This window comes from Artibeus jamaicensis, unplaced genomic scaffold (assembly GCF_021234435.1).
Source record: "Artibeus jamaicensis isolate MK-2021 breed Jamaican fruit bat unplaced genomic scaffold, CSHL_Jam_final contig_1127, whole genome shotgun sequence".
NCBI lineage: Eukaryota > Metazoa > Chordata > Mammalia > Chiroptera > Phyllostomidae > Artibeus > Artibeus jamaicensis.
Genome location: NW_026521219.1, coordinates 2,791,522 through 2,806,378, shown reverse-complemented (window position 1 = coordinate 2,806,378; position 14,857 = coordinate 2,791,522).

The window sequence follows — 14,857 nt, the reverse complement described above, 5'->3', positions numbered from 1 at the left end:
AAAAAAGGCTCCTTAAGTCAACAATGATGCCAAGTTAGCCTGGTGAGAGGAGTTTATGGTTACTCTTGATTAACCTGGGTGATCATCCATCATATTAAATCTAGTTCCAGCCAGGATTTTATACAGTACAAAATCGTATCCTAACTTCTCCCCAAGAAACATAAAGTTAAAAGGAAGAGAAAAGAAACAACAAACTTTTAATTAATTATTGCAAAGAAATTATTTGATTTTTTCAAATTACCAAACATGCTTAATTGGTATCTAATTAAAAATAAGAACAACTTAGTCCGAATATCTTACATACGTATCTAGTGACCAAATCATTCTCCAAGAAAAGATTAGTCACATAATATTAGGTTAAGTGCTGGGCTGCTAAGGAAAACATTTCAGAAAACTTTCATTAACCGAACTATGAAAGAAAAAAATGAAAGGAAAGCAAGAGAAATAAAACATGACAGACAGCTAGCCCCCCAAAACAGAGAGAGACAAAAAGGAAAGGAAGGGAGAGAAAGGAAAAAGGAAGGTTGTCACTACTGGCCCGTCCCTGGAGCTGTGTCAGGATTTCATGAGCAGCATTTACTCAAATGTTTACAGAAATAAAAATGAGTTAGCTGCTTTCTAAGGACTGTCACTTTTAGACTTTCTAACGTTTAACCATCTTCAGCAAGCTGTGGGTAAATTGTATAGAGTATCTGAATTCTTAGGAAAAGAGTATAGGAGTATAACTAATGTTTAAGTACTTCTAAGATAAACACATTTATGGAAAGTTTTCAGAGACTTTGAAGGCTCTGTAAACACCATTTTGACTTACTCTTGATCACTGATTTAAAAGGTTGTTTATGTAAAACTAACAAAGCCTAATGAAGCCATTGCTCAATTTGTTATCTGGAGGTCATGACCAAAAATTATACCTTATACCAGTAGGCTAATGCTTTTTCAAAATGCAGCTGTTTTTTGGTATCCACAGGGAATTGGTTCCAGGACCCCCCAAGAAACCCAAATCTATGGATGCTCAAGAACCTTATTTAAAATGGTGAAATGGTGTAGTATTTACACATAACTTATATTGTCACATAAGCTTCAATACAGTATACCTACATTTTACTTCCTTTACATAGAATTAGCACAGGTTCACAGAGCAAAATATCTGCCACATAATAATGAACAAGTGCTAGATGGATTATAAACCTCTCTTCCAAATCACAACTATGCAAATACTTAATGGTTGCACCATCTCATATGTCTATTCTGCATGCCATCTCCATTTCCTTTATCACATATCTATTCTTTAAAGCTATTATTTTGTGTCAGAGCAACAATTTTTATTATGGAGGAAGAAAGAAGTCCAGAAAGATTTTAGAGCCTTTGAGTAAATCACCAAGAAAGGGAGCAGCAACCCAGCCCTCTGCAGATACAGATAAAGACCCAGAAAATGATCATATTTCAGAAATCACCCAGCACTCCAATGTAATCACTCCCAGACAAAAACACGTAGAAATATTGCTCTTTGGCTCATGTTTATCTAATCCAAATAGATAAATGTTGTGCCTGGTATTCAGATTATAATCCTTTGTAGTCATTTGCATTTTACTTTCTTAGGATTGTGTCAGCAGTAAAAATACATACAATGTTTTCTGCCTAAATACTTTTCCTTCAGATTCTTCACCTCATCCAGAAATAAGTAGTATATTAAGCAACATTTCACAGATTTCAAATAAAACTTCAATTTTTATTTCATTGAAACAGTTAAACAGTTAAGTTTTCATCAGCCTGGACCCAAAACAGCATCAACCTGAACCACTCCAGTTCCACCCTAACCTAGCATTAGTTTCACTTACTTTATCCCATGGTCTTCTGAATCTTAAGTTAATTTGATATAAACAAAGTTAAAAAAATATCATGTGGGGGAAAAAGCATTAATTAAGGACCACTGATCCAAATGAAATAAAAATTAATATATGCTAAACAATAAATTTATTTATAAAACATAAAGAATAGTAAGAGAAAAATGAAGAAAATGAGGTATTACAGAACCCAGGGGGAAAATGTATGAAGATGGCCTGCTAATTAAAGGAGACTTCTGCTATAAGATGAAATGATATTTCCCATTTAAGCTCAATGGGCGGAGTGGGGAGAAGAGTTACACTATGTCCCTCCATAGAATTTGCACTGATTGGAGTCATGGGTGCTAGATTCTTATCTGTTATGTGGGCAGTTCCATTTAGGATATCCGAAATGTTTTATGGATAATAATATGTGGAGTTAGCATTATATTGCTGACATTCTCCCCTAGAATTGGACTTTCTTCTCCATCCTACTCAAAACAAATGGGACTCAGGCAGTTATTGAACTCTTGGGTCCATGGTGGGTTGTGCAGGTGTGACCCTGACATGAAAAGAGTAAGCCAGTTAAATTAAGTCTTAAGTGCACCTAAGGGCATATTTCATATTTCTTCTTTCATCTTGAAGAACTATCATTTCTTGTCTCCTGCCCCCATCTATTCCATTTTCTACGTTTCCATCTACCTGATTGCTGAAAAGAACTATAGAAAGTGAAATGCTTATCTTCCTTTCCAACCAACAATGGATTTTCTTGTGTAGAATTGACATATTAGAAAAGTAGGGCCCAGGGCCCAAAGACATATGAAAGGACGCTCAGCATCACTAGCCATCAAGGAGATGCAAGTTAAGACCACAATGAAATACCACTTTATACCAATCAGAATGGCCATTATAAACAAATCAACAAACAACAAGTGCTGACAAGGTTGTGGAGTGAAGGGAACCATAGTACTACTACACTGTTGATGGGAACACAGACTTGTGCAGCCACTGTGAAAAACAATATGGAATGTCCTCAAAAAACTAAAAATGGAACTGCCTTTTGACCTGGCAATTCCACTGCTGGGATTATACCCTAAAAATCCTGAAACACCAATTCAAAAAAAACCTATGCACCCCAATGTTCATAGCAGCACAATTTACAATAGCCAAGTGTTGGAAGCAACCTAAATACCGAGCAGTAAATGAGTGGATCAAATAACTATGGTACATTTACACAATGGAATACTAAACAGCAGAAAGAAAGGAGGAGCTCCTACCCTTCACAACAGCATTGATGGATCTGGAGAGCATTATGCTAAGTGAAGTAAGCCAGGCAGTGAAAGACAAATAGCATATGATCTCACCTATAAGTGGAACCTAATCAACAGAAAAAAAAACAAGCAACCAATATATAAACAGAGACATTGAAATTAGTAACAAACAGACAGTAACCAGAGAGGAGATGAGAGAGGATAATGAGGGAAAATAGGGGAAGGGCTATCAAGGAACATGTGTAAAGGACACAAGGACAAAGCCAAAGGAGGGTAGGATTGAGGGTAGCAGATAGGAATGGCTGGGGTAGGGTAGCATGGCGAGGGAAGAATGGAGGCAACTGTACTCGAACAGCAATAAAAAAAGAAAGAAGAAAACACACATTTATCCTTCCAACATGTACAAAAAAAAAGAAAGAAAAAAAAGTAGTGAACTGGTGTCAAGGAAAGTATTTCCTATTATTCTATTTATAAAGTAGCTTGGAAACTTTGTGGTCTAGGCTTATTATTCTCCAAAACTCCTGCCTGGAGTTGAGTAGCCTCTCTATGATCACTTTCAAAAAAGTCACTTTAAATGTGTCAAGTCATAGAGTATTTTCACATAAAACATATACTGATTAATTATTTCTGTTCTAACAGGATGTTTGCATCTTTGGAAAAGTCTGAATGATTCAAAGAGGAAATACTTAATATGGAAAAAAAACAGGCTTTTTAAGATTTAGGAAGTATTATAAATGCATTTTATTTGCCAAAAGTAAAACTAGTGCAATGTTATATTAGAAGAAATTAAGCTTTAATATAAACATATGCTTCATTTTTTAACTATTTTAAAAGGATTAAATTAGTAGAGGAGAAGGGGAGAGAAGAGGAGGAAGAATAAAGAGAAAGCAAAGCAACAGGGAAGAGAGAACATAAAGAAGAGAGAAAATGTGAATTGAGATCCAGCCAAGATGGAAGCGTAGGTAGAAACACTTTGCTTCTTTGCACAACCAAAAGGATACCAACCAACTTAAAAACAATAAACAACCAGAATTGCCAGAAAATCAAACTGCATGGAACTCCAACAACTAAGGAGTTAAGAAAATATTCATCCAGACTGGTAGGAAGGGCTGAAGCTAGGGAGCTGAGCAAAGAGGACGTGTGACAAGGTGGTAGACCATGCAGGCAAGGCGGGGCTGGCTGAAAAGAAAGATAAGGACTCAAAACCTCTATCTGTAAAATACCATAGGGTTGTGAGGTCAGGAGAAACTCCTAGTCTAACAGAGAGTTGGTTGGAAAGTGGCGCTAGAGCAGAGCAAGCAAGTGGCATTGATCCCTCTTTTAACCCTCCCCCACAGACAGTGCCACAGCACAGCAAAGAGGCTTGCCCTGCTCTGGCAAATACCTAAGCCTCCACCCCATTATAACATAACAGGTAAAATGAGACAAAGAAATATGACCCAAATGAAAGAACTGATCAAATCTTCAGAGAAAAAGCTAAGCAATGAGGAGATAAGCAACCTATCTGATGTAGAGTTCAAGGCACTGGTAATCAGGATGCTCACAGAATTAATTGAGCTCAGTTGCAAAATGAAGAAAGAAATGAAGGCTACACAAAATGAAATAAAGCAAAATATACAGTGAAGGGAACCAACAGTAAAGGGAAGGAAACCTGGACTCAAATCAACAATTTGGAACAGAAGGAAGAAATAAACATCCAACCTGAAAAGAATGAAGAAATAGGAATTTTTAAAAAATGAGGAGAGGCTAAGGAACTTCTGGGACAACTTTAAGCTCTCCAACAGCTGAATCATATGGGTTCCAGAAGGAGAAGAACAAGAGCGAGAAATTGAAAACTTATTTGAACAAACACTGAAGGAAAACTTCTCCAAGCTGGCAAAGGAAATAGACTTCAAGAAAGTCCAGGAAGCCCAGAGAGTGTGAAAGAAATTGGACCCAAGGAGGAGCACACCAAGGCACATCATCATTAAGTTACTCAAGATTAAAGATAAGGAGAGAATCCTAAAAGCAACAAGAGGAAAGTAGAGAGTTACCTACAAAGGAGTACCCATAAGACTATTAGTTGATTTCTTAAAAGAAACATTACAGGCAAGAAGGGGCTGGAAAGAAGTATTTGAAGTCATGAAAGGCAGGGACCTACACCCAAGATGACTATCCAGAAAGCTTTTATTTAGAATAGAAGGGCGGATAAACTGCTTCCAGGATAAGGTCAAGTGAAAGGAGTTCACCATCACCAAGCCCTTATCATATGAAATGTTAAAGGGACTTAGCTAAGAAATAGAACATCAAAAATTATGAACAGTAAAATGACAACAAACTCATATCAACAACCAAACCTAAAAAACAAAACCAAAAACTAAGCAAACAACTAGAACAGGAACAGAACCAGAGAAATGAAGGTCACACAGAGAGTTATCAGTAGGGAGGGGAAGGAGGAAATGGGGGTGGGGAAAAGTACAGGGAATAAGAAGCATAATTGATAGGCATAAAATAGACAGGGGGAGGCTAAGAATAGTATAGGAAATAGACAAGCCAAAGAACTTATATGTACAACCCATGGACATGAACTAAGGGGGCTAGGGAATGGTGGAGGGTGGGGGGCTGGAGGGTTGAGGGGGGACACAATGGATAATGGGACAACTGTAATAGCACAATCAATAAAATATCCTTTAAAAAAAGAAGAGAGCCAATGGAAACATAAACAGCAGGAGAGAGGAAAAGAGATAAAATAAAGAGCTTGTATTTCTTTAAAATACAGTTAACTTGGGTCAAATTTGTCTTCTTTACTATAAATAAATCTAGTGACCCAATTATTTACTTAGGCAGTGGGCACCAGAATAAGTTCATATTCAGGTTTCAGTTTATTTTTAAGTAGTTTTCTATTTAAATGATGAGAGACTTCTCTCTGAATAGAATTAATTTATTTGATAAACTCTTTTAAAGTACTGACTATGTGCTAGGTACATAGGCATGACTATAGCAAATTATAAATTGTAGGAAAAAATTATGCTGAAATAGCTGAGATTATAACTTTTTTTTAATCACAGATGCTTCTAAGAAAACCCCTATATTGGTTTTGGAAAATATAACCCAATGTCCAAGAAAGCCTAAAACAAGAATGAAAAGACCCAGGCCTTACTCTTAACAGTAGCAAATCTTAAAGGCAAGTTTTAAGAAGTAAATACATATGAGTAAAGGGCAAAACATAGTGGGGTTTTTTGAGAGCCCCCATTTTGTTTCCCTCATTTGTTTGTTTTTTAACTTCCAACTTCATGATTCCCTGCAGCAAATTCTGTATTCTCAGTTCCCTCCAATTAGATTACAACCTTATAGAATTCACTTTCAAAATCAAGTTGCCACCTCTTTCCATGAATCTTTGCAGACAGATTCAGTTATTATTCATGGAGCCTTAGATGCCCTTTAGAAGACATGTGTTTTAAGATTATAAATCATCTCATTTTACATGCTCATGTTATAAATGGAAAACTTCCTGGACTCAGTTCTTGTCCCCAAAGAATCAGATATTTGATTAAAGAAATCAGACCTATAAAATTCTGAAAGGCCATGTGTGTTATATCAAAGATGACAGCAGCTTGCAGTAAACTATGAAGTCTCTTGTTCTTTGAAATCAAGCTCTACCATCAAGAGAAGTATCAGATCTAATTATCCAATGCCAGATTCCTCCAAGGTTGCCTGAGTACTTCTAAATGATCATCTCTCTCTTAATGATTGGTAAAAGATTCTTCATGACTTGAAACATGGTAGCTGCTTTCATGCTAGGTGGTTAGTTGGTAGATGATTACCATCATCATCAATTATTTGCATTACTTGACATCAACCATCGATTAAGTCAATATGCAAAATAAACCATTGTAGAAGCATTGTCTGCTAATTTATTTTTTGTTTGCTTGTTTTCTTTGTTTTTAGGAAACAAACTACTTAAACATGTTCTTTCTGTTGAGATTAACATGTGGAGAAGGTTGAGTGGCAGTTCTCAATGTTGACTGAGTTTCCATGGATACCTGTCAACTTCTAGAGCCTCTGGGTTACTCAGGGACTCTTGCCAGTTCTGTAATGTCACCAAAACCTCCTGCTGTGGCCATGTGCACACACATCTTTCTCCCTCATCATCGTAGTTGATTACAGATGGACCCTGGTGATGGCTCAGAAGAACGGAGCACAGAATTCCATTTCTACTCTGGCTGTCCAGTGGGGAGCTATTGTAAAGTCTTTATCTGCTAATTTGTTTAGTGCCAGGCTTGTCAAAACTCTGCATGTTCTAATAATCATTGCTAAGTTCATATTAGTCATTTTAGCCAGAGACACCATATATTATTTCTTTTAAAACTATCAGTGCTACTAAAATATTGAAGGTAAATGTCATGTGCTTTATTTTATACAATACACACACATATCTGTACAAAATATATACATAAACAAATTTCTGAGTTATAAGCTAAAGTGCTAAGATGTTATCAAGCTGATGTGAACTTATCTAAACTTGTAAACTTTAAAGATTTTTTGTCCTTGGTACTCTAGCCTTCTTCTTCCTCTTGCTCACTTTCCCAGATCTTGATTTCTCAACTCACTTCCCAAATCTAAGATCTTCAGATACAATGGAACCTTTAAAATCTTAAAATAAAGTCTGGGGGAAAGGATAGTGGTAAGAGAAATGTTGTCAATGAACCTAATTCAGGACAGGAACAGGGGCTCTGGCCCTAAATCAACAGAAAAATCCACAATAGCTCCCTGCTGCCTTGTCTGCCAACTTCCATCAAGCTGGAAGAGATTAAGATGCCTCCAAAAACAATTTGGGGGCAGACTAAAGATGTGGCCAGCCCGTAATTTACATAAGTGAGTTATCGTAGCAACCCCATGAGTACAAATTCTACTTGGAACACCAAATGATCAACTTGAAATATAAAAGTTTTATAAGTTTATAGGAATTTTGCTATGCATCATTTTTGGGCCCACTATTAAAATTCAAACAATTTTTTTATATTTTATTTGGCTTTTAAAGTGAATATTGAACAGCATTGAGCTTTTCATTCAAAACAGACTTATCAAAAACACATTGAAGCTCATACATTTTCGATCAGTAACCAAATGAGTATTTCCCATTTTGGAATAATACATGTAGCTTATTGAAGTACAGAATTATTATTACTCTTATGGGTATTTAAAAATGATTCTTTAAAAGTTATGACACTGAAAGGTTTTCTGTTTTGGCTTTATAATATAAACCATTTTACGTGGAAATTTACTCCAGTAAAACCCTCCGAGTGCTGCCCAGCCACCGTCAACTCCTCCTTCTGAGGTCCACACCACCTATTCGTGGTGGTCTCTCGGCAACCATTTTCTTCTTCATAACCTCACACTGAGACCAGGCAGGAAGAACCAAATTCAAGCCAAGGCAGTGGAAGCAGGTTTCTGGAGAGGTAAGAAGAGCAAGCACCCAGCAAAAAGTAGACGGAACTAAGTGTACTATCTGCTCCTGGAATTAGTGCTCCCAAGGTCTGGCTGTCCTTGGGTTCTATGAAATGCCTAGTACTCATCCACAAAAGTCCCTTTCTAACTTACACAATCTGATGCATATTTCTGTTTATTTCTACTAAGAAGACATTGTCCAAACATTTTCATTTTTTCCAGCAGAATGACCTTCAACTATTTATTATGATCATCCATAGTAAAAAAGAATAGACGATAATTTTTAAAATTAAAAAAAAAAACAGCCTTTGCATAAAACATTAATTTCATGATGTGAAGAATCACCAGTTGCCTCCATTTTTAAAAAATATTACACTCCTGTTTGGATCAAAACATGGTATGATATATCTTCCATAAAAAAAGGATGAAAAGAAGGAGTTTACCAACAATTTAAAGTTGTCAAGATATACTCCTTAAATGGAAACACACAAAAAAGGAATGCTTCCGTTAACAGCGGTAGCTGACATATACTGAGTAGTTAGCACCCCCATGTGCTGCTCAGAGCATGTTCTGTACAGTCTCTCAGGCAGTCATCTCAGCCCCGCGAGATCAGCTCTCTTACTGCTGCCGTCTCACCAATAAGGAAACCAAGGCAATGGAAAGTTGCCCAAGATTATATACTCGTATCCAGAAGGTGTTAGAGCCAGAAATTTAACCCAAACAGAATTGCCTCCCACCTTGCTATTAGCCACCATGTTATACCTGTTAGACACTGATGGATCACAAATAATTATAAATATATTTTAAAGTTTGTCCTTGAAAAGAATCTCTCGACAGCCTTGTTCCTAAGTTTTTTAGTCCATTAGTTTATTAACCTATTTGATAAGGATTTTAATACCTTAATGACATAATTTCTTTAATATTACAAAAGTAGTTTTGCAAACTTAAACTTATTTAAACTGCAGAAAAACTCTATCAGGAAGTTCCAAAAATACTATTATCCTCTTGTGACAAATAAGAAGAGTGCAGTTCAGAAAAATTGAATGACTAGCCTCAAAAGAAGGGAACTAATATTTGCAGAGAAGCTACTATGTTCTTGGAACTCTGCAAGGTGCTTTTTAAATAAGATATCTCATTTAGTTACAATAATAACTGAATAAGGTCTACATTATTCTTGTGTTATATAGACGAAACAGAGGTTCCCCAAGGCTCAGCCACTGAGGGCCAGAGCTACACCCCAGTGTATCTGACTCCACTTTCCAGCAATTATTCTTTTGGTGCCTTTTAATGTGTGCAGAGCACTGTGCTAACTGCTCCGCATGTCAGAGAGGGAAGTACAATAGTCTCAAGAAAATATCTCATTTTAATGTTCAATTAAATGTTGCCACATTCTCTCGGTTGTGTCTGTCCCCAGGGCATGTGGATATGAAGTCTCAGGGTAAAACAGAACTGATCCAATCTATCACCCACTGAAAAAAATCTCAGGCTTCAGAACCCAGGGAAAGACAGGAAGAGAAAGTAGAGGGGGTTAAAAATTCAGCACAGACCCTAAACCTAAAAGAAAAGGTTAGTACAAAGAAAATGGGAGAAAGAAGGAAAATTAGATGCTGGGATACATATCATGAAGAGAACTTGGGGTTTGGAAGGGACGGGATTCAAATGGCCTCTAAAGAAATGCCCTTCTCTTTCTTCCCTCCTCTCTTCCTCTTCACTGATCTTAACCATCCAAAGTGTAAATGAATGAGAGGGATGCTGTTGTGCTGAACAACAGCTAAAGGACCTGGCAGGAATTCTCATCCTCTGTACACTGACAGATGGTTACAGAACGGCATTTTCACTGAACACTTCACTGCTTGCTTTTTGCTGACATAGACCACGGATATATGGAGCCAACAAATGGTGGTCTGTAGCAAATGCCACAAAGACTTTCCTTTTTCCACCGTGAACATGCCATGAAACACTAGGTCTGTAAACGAAATAGCTTCTTTACACCTATTTAAAATAACACCTTAATAACACTGCCTAGAAAACAACAGTCGCAATCTAAAACTGAAACACTGTAGGGAAGATGCTGCTGTATCACTTAAAATATTTTTATGTGTCTATTTGCTCATCTAACCCTTCGGAGTTATCTCTGGAAAATATTACACTCTAAAAATTCCAAAAAATTAATGTTATCCTGACAAAACTATGAAAGCCTTTTAAGTAGTCCAAAAAAATGATTTATAGCTGGTTTATTTTCTATTTGGACAAGTAACAAGTGAATTATTTACACAGTAGCTACTTTCCTCATTCATCTGGTTTGGATCAAATTAATCCCACTTTTGGATGAAAGTTATTATGAACTTAATGTCTATGATGCACACTGGTATTTTCTAGATATTACACAATTGCATTCATCCATGCTTTTGGCTACTTCTCCTCCTTCAACATCCAAAAAAATTATAAAATATTTCTGCTCATTAGGAAGAGAACTGTGATTTTTTTGTTCCATATGATAAATCAGCAACGAGATAACTCATCTCGAGATGGTCGCAGTTGTTCTGTGAGAAAGACTGATTTGAAAAGATGACTTTCCAACCGGGGCTCCTCCCCGCGCTCCGCCCTCGCAGGACACGCTCTCCACGGGCACCTGGAGCAGCGCTGAGCGTCTGTCTACTTACACCCACGCCTCCCGCCGCCCGTAGGTTGCTTTCTCTACTAGATGCAAGAAAGAAGTGCTAACTTCCTAAAAACGCTCTGAAATTTATATTTTTCGAGGTATTTTGTTCAAATCTACTATGAAATCAAAATAAACATTTTAAAGACTGTAATCGTGATGTAATATTAGAAAGTGGTTATCGCTCGTGTAAAAACTTTCTGGTATACAATTAAACGTGTGGGATGCAGCTGTACGTTGGGTCACACTGTCTTCCATCTGAGATTGAGATAGCTATCATAATATTTTGTATTTCAAATATAAATCAATAATGGCTAGTAACCAAAGTAAATGTTTCAGAAAGACATGATAATGAACTAATTCTTTCCTAAAATATTGAGCTCATTATTTATCAATCCTATGTAAGGCAAGAAGCCAGGAAAAAGGATTTGTCACCACCACGCTTGGGAACTCTGATAAATATCATCCGTGCTAAGATGCCGCCCGGGCTGGGGATGAGTTCAGCCGATTTTGTTTTTCTCATTCCTCCACATCTGGCCTTTCACCCCGTCCTATTTTTCCACCATTGAGATTATGTCCAAAATGACATAAATGAGGACAGGGACAGAATGATTTGCAAATTCCTTATTTGGTTGATTCAACTTCTTTTAAAATATGCTATTTAGTCCCATTAATGCTGTTGCTGTGAAGTTACAATTAAATTTCCTGATCCTGAAAAGAAGGGTTGCTTCTCTGCAACTGTTCAGTAGTCCTAAAAGCATTTTTTATTCAGACAAGCAAACAAATAGAAGAGAAATGGACCACATTCTTCTCCTTTGAGGGCAAATGGATAATCTAAAATTGATTCATCAAAAACAGTGACAAAGACTACGCAAGATATGGAAGTTCTCTGTTCCTGTTTGTATTGGATTAGCACATCAATTTGTCATATTGCTGAAATTCCTTACTTTCATCTCAGTTTTATACTTTGCTTGTACAAAGGATATATTCGTATATTTCTAAAATTGGAATAAAGTATTATTATTTTTTTCCCTTTGTAGAAAAACAAAGAGGAATTTCACCAATTAATAAAGAGAAATACAGACAAGGTCATGATGACAAAGTGCATTCTGACCTCAAATGGGCAGACTGGGTAAAACAACCACTTATTTTTTCACTGCTGGCCCTCAGACACGACCAGTTCTGATGCCTCATCTTCTAGGATTGCCAGCACTGTCCTGCTTAGCATTGCTTGGACACGCCTGCCAGCCATTTGCTCTATACCCCTGAATTTGTCTTCTGCTTTCTTGATCTGGGTCTGCATCCTTTTCACATAACTTTGCTTATGACCCACTCGCAGTTCTGAAAAAAGCTAGGTAACCTGTGGTAGTAGCCATCTCATCTCGGGTACAAAACACCAACTTGAAAACCCAGTGTCCAGGTAATTAAGTCATTGCCAAAACTTGACGGCACTCTGGCCTTATGCCTGGACATGAGAGCCACCCATATGCTCATGAGAACTTGGCTTACCTCACTGTACCCCAGATAAACCTGCGGCTCATTGCCAAGGGCACACTGTGTTCAGGGGCCATGCATGTTACTGAAGGGCTATGCTGCTACAGTAGGAGCCTCTTCTGGACTCAAGGCTATGAGATGTATAATTCTAGCCCAGCAATGAGATTTTCAAGTGGATCGTATGTAGGGCCCTGGTAAATCCACTCAAGTAGCTTTCCCATGGAAAAAAGGACTGGAGACAAGATGTGGAAAACATTATTATTTAAGAAATGATCACAAGAAAATAAATAAATGCAGAAGATTAGGGGGAAAGTGATCATTAATAAAGAAAGATTATTAGGACTTGCTTTTGCCTTAGAAACTGAAAGGGGAAAAAAGTGTTTCAAAAGAGAAATGAGGAAAATGTGTCTAACTTGTCCGATAGCAGTGGGAGAGATCCAGGTAAACATGACAACCCAAAGGGAGCCACAGAATGTCAAACAGTATGTTTTTGTTTACTTAACCTGAATTTTTTTAATGCAAAGATAACTCTTCCTCTTCTTGTTCTCTTTCTTTCCCAGGAAATTTGGATCTCAAACCACCACATGGCACCAAGCAGGCCAGGGGAGCTCGAGGGTCCCAGAGGTGGGTGTCAGAGCAGGAGCAGGGCGAAGAAGGTGCCTGTGAAGGAGAGCTGCCCAGCAGGGGCACCAGGGTCCCGGTGGAGTGAGAGAAATGCCCACAGTAGGGGATGTGGTCCGGTGTGTTGTGTTGGAGCCCAGAGGAGGGCGAGGGGGTGTCAGTGCAGAGGGGGAAGCATTGGCAGTGCCAGGTTGGTTCCAAGCAGGGCACTGAGGAAACGTGCAAATCCATTTACTTAGGATAGTGGTAGTCAGATTTCTCTCTGTGGGAGAACATTCAAGATCTATTCTCTTAGCAATTTTTAAGTATATAATACAGTATTTTAACTGCAGTCATGAAGCTGTATATAGGACTTGCACATCCTATAACTAAATGTTTGCCCCCTTTGACGACACCTCCCCACGCCCCCAGCCCCTGCAGCCACCATGAGCTGGGATTCTCTGAGATTCCACGTAAGTGAGATCACACAGTACTCCATCTGACTTACTCCAGGGTCCGGCCATGTGTCACAAATGGAAGTATTTCTTTTTTTTTATGGCTGAACAATATGCCATTAGATAAATAGACAGACAGACAGACAGGTGACAGATAGATAGATCTCACGTTTCCCTCATCAGTGGACTTTTATATTGTTTCCGCGTTTGGGTATTATAAATATTGCTGTAATAAACATAGGGGTACAGATATCTTTCTGAGATAGTGATTTCATTTCCCGCAGATACAGATCCAGAAGTAGAATTACTGAATCATATAATAGTTCTATTTGTAGTCTTTTGAGGACTGCCCATACTGCTTTGTGTAATGGATGGGTGCACCAATTCACATTCCCATCAGTAATGCTGGAGGGATCACTCTTCACATCTTCCCAACATTTGTTATCTCTTGTCTTTTTGATAATAACCATTTTAACAGGTGTGAGGTGATATCTCACTGTGGTTTTAATGTGCATTTCTCTGATGATTAGAGAACCTGAATATGTTTTCATGCATCTGTTTGTTATTTGTGTGCCTTCTTTAGAAAAATGTATAGCCAGGTCCTCTAACCATTTTTTAATCCCATGGTTTGATTTTTTGTTATTAACTTGGGCGAGTACATTGTATATTCTAGACTTATCTGATGTGCAAACATTTTCCCCCATTCTGTAGGTTTCCTCTTCTTTTTCTCATTGTTCTGTTGCTGTAGCTTTTTAGTCAAAGTAGCTCCACTCATTTATTTTTGTTTTTCTTGCTCTGTGCTTTTGGTGTCATAACCAAAAAAAAAATTATTACCAAGACCAGTGCGAAGGAGTTTCTGTCCCTGTGTTTCCTTGTAGGAGTTTTATATAGCTTCAGATATTATATACAAGTATTTAAAACATTTCAAGTTAATTTTTGTGAGTGTTATAAAATGGAGTCCAATTTTTCTTGATATCTAGTTTTTCCAACACCATTTATTGAAAAGCCTATTTTTTCCTCACTGACCGTTTTTGGCTCAAAGAGTTTTTTGTCTTTAATGGACCCAGAAACAAGCTTAATGTCTGCAGAAGCCATTGACTTAGCTGGGGACAATTTAGGCATCAAAAT